Source organism: Ranitomeya imitator, chromosome 9 (genome assembly GCF_032444005.1).
Source record: "Ranitomeya imitator isolate aRanImi1 chromosome 9, aRanImi1.pri, whole genome shotgun sequence".
In the NCBI taxonomy this organism is placed as follows: Eukaryota; Metazoa; Chordata; class Amphibia; order Anura; family Dendrobatidae; genus Ranitomeya; species Ranitomeya imitator.
The window spans coordinates 106,618,386-106,625,453 of record NC_091290.1 but is presented as its reverse complement, the minus strand read 5'-3'; the positions used below and the strand labels follow the sequence as shown (position 1 = coordinate 106,625,453).

At 51.2% G+C, this 7,068-nt stretch overlaps 1 protein-coding gene across 2 annotated transcripts in view; it reads left to right on the top strand.

Annotated features, from left to right (window-relative positions):
* The first annotated feature begins 1,369 nt into the window (after positions 1-1,369).
* Positions 1,370-7,068, top strand: part of CHD9 (chromodomain helicase DNA binding protein 9) — a 143,232-nt gene continuing 137,533 nt past the window's right edge. For both annotated transcript variants that reach the window (XM_069740558.1, XM_069740556.1), the window contains exon 1: positions 1,370-1,587. The gene's annotated coding sequence lies outside the window, so the exon portion shown is untranslated. The remainder of the gene's footprint in view (positions 1,588-7,068) is intronic.

Here is a 7,068-nt window from a genome sequence, read left to right as displayed (position 1 = left end):
ATTGTGCTTTATGAGCTGCCGGACTGCAGAGGGCCCCTATAGCGTACAGGGGTCCAAGAGGCAGGGGCCACCTCTACCTCCAATGCAGGTGGGATTGTGCGTTATGATGAGCTGTCGAACTGCAGAGGGCCATATAGTGTACAGTGGCCCAAGAGATCAGGTGGCCACTCGTTCCTCCAATACAGGTGGGATTGTGCTTTCTGATGAGCAGCCGGACTACAGAGGGCCCATATAGTGTACAGGGGCCCAAGAGATCATGTGGCCACTTCTTCATCCAATACAAGTTGGATTGTGTTTTATAATGAGCTGCCGGACTGCAGAGGGCCCATATAGTGTACAGGGGCCCAAGAGGTCAGGGGGCCACTCGTTCCTCCAATACAGGTGATTGTGCATTCTGATGAGCTGCCGGACTGCAGAGGGCTCATATAGTGTACAGGGGCCCAAGAGATCAGGTGGCCACTTCTTCATCCAATACAAGTTGGATTGTGCTTTATGATGAGCTGCCGGACTGCAGAGGGCCCATATAGTGTACAGGGGCCCAAGAGGTCAGGGGGCCACTTCTTCCAATACAGGTGATTGTGCATTCTGATGAGCTGCTATAGTTTATAGGGCCCATATACTGTACAGGGGCCCTCTTCCGTGTCCGTCCCGGGCTACATAGTCCACAGAGGCTCCGTCACCTCCACACAAGTCAGTGGCCCCGTCCAGGAGTTTGGGAACCCTCTCTGTACAATAATGTGACTTCAGGGAGCTCCTCAGAGCCATTCTTCCCCATGTTAGGGGCAGACAGCCTGGCGGGGGGCAGTGAGCCTCGATGAGAAGCCTGAATCCTCTGGTTCGGCTGATACTTTGGGCCATGTAGTCGGTTTCTCAGTAAGTTCATTATCTTAAGTGTTATTAGAGGGGAACTCCATGTTAATTCTGCCAAGGAGACATTGGGGGTCACGCCCTGGCACAGCCATGGGGTACAGTGTGCTGCAGAGCACCCTACTGGAGGCTACAAACCCGTCAGGAGCCTATGATAGGTGCCAGGGGGGCTGTGAGACCACCATTATACACACTATGAGGGGCATGGTGCCAGTGTGTGAGGACAAGGCCGTGTGAGGCTGTATGCCCACCCAGGGTAGAGTTCAGCGGCCATCTGCTAGGTGTGAGTGACGTGGGGGCCGCCCGTGGCCGGCCGGGCGGGGGTAGCCCCTGCTGTGACAGCGGTAACCCCCGGCGGCAGCAGACACGTCCTGCCTCCTCCTCCTCCACGCACTCACTAAACCGAGCTGCGCACTTCTTTCAGATCAGCAGCCTGGGGCTCAGCGGGGCAGCCAATCAGCGGCCGGGACACAGATATGTAAATGAGGCGGGGGACGATCTCACGCTCGCCGTGAGGGGCTGGAGTGGCCGCTTTATCACCATTGGGAAACTTGGCCTCGTAGAGCCGCACCAGGGAGAGACCCCCTCCCTCCTCTTCAGCATCGGCCCTTCCTGTGGGGGGATCGATACCTGGGATCGATCCATCGGTGATCAGCTCTGGGGAGGGGGTCCCCGCCTACTGCTCCACCCCGCTCGGTCGTGTGTCGGGCGGGATCCCGGGTAAGCTCACATGTTGGCCGGGGCAGTAATAGTTGGGTGAGGGTGGCACTTGGGCTGAGTTCTCGGGGTGATGCCTGTGGTGGGTGAGGGGCTCAGCACCCCCTGCACTGGGCTTGTGGCCTGAGAGGTGCAGGTGTGGGCACTGCCATGTGCTGGCCTCTTACCTGCCCCATGGAGGGCACAGCCCTGGCACGTCTGACATGGAGGCAGCGAGGCCTACAGCATGGTCCGTGGCATGGGGGGCATCCTGTGGCCCACCCTGTGCTGCCCAGTGCGGGGGGCATCTCCGAGACCCACGTCTTTGTGTCACAACTTTCCCACCAGGAGAAATGTTTTAACACTTTGTTTCCAGGACTAGGCAGAGTGTGGGTGTGCGGCTCGTCACTCCGCTACGTGGTAAAGCTGGAAAACGGACTGGTCCTCGACCCTGGTGATGGCGGAATAGTTCTGTGCCAGGCACCGGATCCGAAAAATGCTCGACAGGTTGGAGTTAGATATCTAGTACGAATCCCTCAGCTCCCCAGATTCTGACGCCGTTTTCCGTTTAGCTCTGCGTCGCTCCATTGCCGAGATATTCACATTGTTTCTTCTCTAGCTCAGCATGTGAAATCTCCGCTTGTAGTGCAGCTAGAGGAATCTTTCATCGCTCCCTCTCAACTCTGAGACTGTTACATCAGCTTACGGGCTGCGATTGGCAGCGTCTGGGAGGGGTTAAAGAAAGTGCACTCCCCCAGAGAAGGCTGTAAAGAAACGCCCAGTTGGGCTTTAAGCAGAGATTTCACATGCTGCGCTGCAGAAGAAACAAATGCGAATATCTCTGCAATGGAATGGCGCAGCGCAAAACGGAAAAAAGTGGCAGAATCAGGAGTGCTCAGGGGATTTTTTTACAAGGTGTTTATCCCATTTTATTTGAGCAAATGACAAGTCACAGGATACCGGTCTAGGGGCCATGTTGGTATTTTGTGACCATTGGACAGTCACTTCTGATTTGTAGACCAGCTGAGCAGAGCGTGCACGTGTTGTGTATGAAGAAGGGGGTAGATCACTCTGATTTTGCTTCTGTACCCTGCAGCCAAAAGGATCAGATGGTTGAAATTCCAAATGTTTGATTCTTTGATGTGATAGGGGGTCCGGAAGCCCCGTACTCACTAGTCACCATTAGTTTATCAGGTGTAGCGGACCACCTAATGTGTATGGGGGCCTCCCGACTCTCCTAAGGGAGAGAAGAATCGCATATATTGTATTTCAAAGCCTGATCATCAGGACAGGAGACCATCACGTCCCATTCCTGGGTCATCTGACCGCTGCAGCCTGTGATTGTGTGCAGCGGTTTGGTACATTTTTGAAGGCAAGAATGGCACACATATATAAATAATGTAAGTGATTCATTCTCTGGCCCTGTCGTCTTCCAGACGTTGGTTTGAGCTGTTGGCCTTGGACCAGATCTCCACGCTCTCATGAATATGTGTCACCTACACTCAGACGTAGCGACGGCGGCGCCATTTATATGGGATATCAGGCAAGGAATTTATGAAAATATATGTCGGGGGTTTGGAGGGCATAGTCTCTGTCGTCCAGAGTTGTACTTTAAGGGCCAGATTTACTCAAAATGGGCACATGTTGGTAAATCAGTGGTCTCAGATATTGCCCAGGCTATCCTTCACCGGTCCTTGGTCCTAGAAAATAAATCACAACGTGCGCTAGTTGGCATGTAAGCGCAGGCAGCATGTGCGCCCATACGCCATGCCATATGCAGACCTGACCGGTCACATAAATTCATTGTCCCTTGTGGTCGTGGGTGACCACTAAAAATATGCTATGTTATTTTTTGTTTTAGTGAATTGGCAACCTATTCTGCATTTGAAGGGAGGGCCCTTTAAAAATGGACCTGTCACCAGGTAATAAACCAGGTAATAATGTCCAGTATTTGCTCTTCTATTCCCGCTACTTTCATGAGTATTCTGGTTTTTGTTTTTATTAAATCCGTCATACGGTTTCAGAGATACGGACATTTGTTTAGTGCACCTTTTTATGGACTGTACCTCGGGGGCGTGGCTCACAGGCTCCTCGGGGGCGTGGCTCTGCATAATTATCCCGCGAGCCACACCCACTCGCTTGAACCATAAAAAGAAGCGCTAGATAAAAAGGCGCATATCTCTGGAACCGTATGGAGGATTGGAAAAATACAAAAACTAGAATACTCAGGCGGCAATAATGTTTGCGATCGAATTTCATAAAAAAAAGTTGCACCTTTTTGCTTTCATAGGTTCCTTGTTTTTCTGTGCATTTAGCTTTGATGCAGTCTTTGGTCATAAATCAGCTGAGAGGAGCATAGAAAAGAGCAGATAATACAACTGCAAGCTTTCCCGTTAGACCCTTAGAAGGAGCTCACTGACAGACTCTCAGTATATTCATTCTACAGCCAGCAATACACTGTGCTATAGATGCAAAACGTTTTAATGTAATGATTTTTAGCCAAAAATCTGTGTATTTAAGTAAGAAAAAAACCAGTAGCCATCGGTATGATAGGAAATAATGCCGCCCCCATAGTAGACTGGGGACCTCGAACTATAGAGGTGAATCGTCGTGACGGGTTACGGATTAACGCTTCCTGCTTTCAGGTCTGGTGTAAAAACTTGTTGCCAGCTGGCTCTTCAGTTGCAGGACCCCGTCCCTGGGGGACACGGTTATTTTGAGGTTGCACATTATACCGGATGTTTGAAGCGTTCTAGCAAGGAGTGGCCACCATCGGTCCAGTCCTGGGGCTTGTGTAACGCAGAGGTCATCTGGGGAAAGGTGAATGTCCAGCTCTCCAGCTCATGGCGTCAGTGCTGTGACCTTACTCTTATCTGCTCCACTCGGACACCGGAGAGGACATTTAATCTATAACATTTTTACTAGGGATTCACTTCTTTTCTGTAATAGGGTCTTTTTTCAGTTATTACAGCTGGAAATGTGGGATTAAATGGACCCCTTCCCTCGGAGTCTCAGTGCCTTGTCGACCCTACTAGCACTAATTGGATAGCTCATAATGGGTGTAAGGCAGAAGCTTGGTGTCCACGCGGCAATGAGGCAGTGACCCAAGAAGGTTCAACCTAAACGACTTCTAAACAGATCTTTTTTGGCAGCCGACCCACATCCCTTGTCAGTCCATTGCCGTGGATGAGGGCATTACTGTAATTCACCTCCCCAACCTTTTCTCGGACATCGTATGACACTCGACACGTGGCCATGAGCTTACTTTCTGCTGTGGGCACGAAGACTACTCCCCGATCCCCTTGTTTAAAGGACCTGACCGTGGTCTTTCTATGAGAAGCTCAGCTCTGCGCTGCCTGGGCATCCATCAGCTGTTCCTTTCCTACAGGCATGACCACCGTGATCAGGTCCTGCATACTGGCCACGTGCTCTATCACACATCTATAGCTCCCACGTCTCTTCGGCTACATCCAGCTGACCCCTAGGATGCCTGCCGTATAATAGCGTAGGAGTTAAGGACCCCATTGGAGACTGCCGTACTTTTCGGATGGTAAACATTACTTAGGGCAGTCTCATGTCCCAATCCTTCCCAATTTTGGAGACCACTTTTTTAAAGTATAAATTTAAGGGTTTTGTTAATTCTTTTAACTAAACCATCAACCTGTGGATGGTACACCAACGTGTGAAACTGTTTAATCTGGAGTACATTGCACAGTTCCTTTGTCATCTTGGACATAAAAGAAGTCCCCTGATCCATTAGGATCTCCATAGGTAGCCCAAGGCGAGCGAACATGGTGAACAGCTCCCAGACAATAAGTTTTGCCGAGGTGTGACGCAATGGAATAGCCTCCGGGTAATGAGTAGCGTAGTCTATGACCATGTGTTGGTGGCCACGAGCTGACCTTACAGTGGTCTTTACCAGATCCATAGCAATCCGTTCACTAGATGCCTCTAGAATAGGCAGAGGAACCAATGGACTTCGGAAACTTGCGGTGAGTGCGGTCTGCTGACACTCTGAGCAAGACTTACAAAACATCTGCACCTCCGCATAAATCCCAGGCCAAGAGAACCACTGCAGGATCTGCTATTGTGTCTTTTTAACCCCTAGGTAACCACCCAGCCTTCTCGAGCACCGTCCGACGGTACAACCTCGGCACTAGCAATAATTCATCACGGATTTTGTCAACCCAGTATAGCAACCCCTGTTAGACCACCATGCGTGGAAAAAACGCCTCTGTCCCCGGTTGCTGAGATACCCCTGTCACCCTGAACTGGGCTCGGGTTAGTGTGGGATCCTGAAACTGAGCTGTCCCAAATGTTCCCTGGGATACTTCCATCTCCAGGATTAATGTGGTCTCCTCAACCTCTCCTGCTAACACCTCTATGGGAAACCTGTCAGGTGTTCCTTTCCCATGAGGGTGACCCCCTTCGGTTGATAACCCCGACTCAGAATTTTCTGGTTTTGCGCCCAGACAGACCTTTACCCTGGTAGGGTTAATTTTACTCTGCCATAGGGACCAGAACAAGGGCAAGTCTTTTCCTAATACAGTCCCATAAGGAAGCGTGTCCACAACTCCCATATCATGTTTAACCTCCCTGTACGGAGTGGAAAATGTGACCTCCGTCGTTGGGTACTCCCGGAGTTCGCCATGTATACAAATGACCCCAACTTTCCCCCAGTGGCTTCTAACCCAGAGATCAGTGACCCATGGACGAGTATCACTAAGGTTCTTTCGTCCAAGAGAGCCTCCGCCCAGTGTCCATTGATGCGCTCTTGGCACAGATGGGGTTCAAAAGCTGGTGAAGATGGTCTGGGCATACATCGACACCCATCGATTAAACACGCAGTCCAAGGGTTCAGGAGGCAGTTGGCAGCCACATGTCCTGGCCCTTGTCACTGACAGCACCTGGTAGCGGTCGCACTGCTAGTACACGAGACCGGTTTAGGGATAACTGTTCTTATGCCACTCTCACTCCGGGGTAGCCCCTCAGTATGGGCTCAGTTCTGACTGACCCCAGCAGAGGATCAGGTCCCTTTTCCAGGCTCTTGTGCTTGCAGGGGCCAGCGTGATACTCGCAGTGGGGCAGAGTTCGGTACGAGGCTAACCACCTGATCTAGATTGGCCTCGTCCCTTTGCCCCACCCAGCTGTGTGTGGCAATATTCTCACCAGGCGGTCGACTACTACTACCCTTGCTACCAATCGGGCTGGGCTCAATATCTCAGACTGAAGCCATATTTGTACTAAATGCAATAAGTCATACGTCTGAGACCTAGCGTTTCGGTTCTCCACAAAGGATCACTGGTAAGCCAGTACATACACATTAACCCATAGTTGGGCAAGGGACTCACCTTTTGAGTTCCCCATAGTTCTGGGCATCCTCCCAGCTGAGGTCAAAGTACGGTAAGGCTTCTGGGCGTCTCCCATCAGGAACAGGGCCAACACTTCAGCCTACTGGGATATGTGCAAATTCTCTCGCTCCACTGTGTGTTCAACCATGGTGAG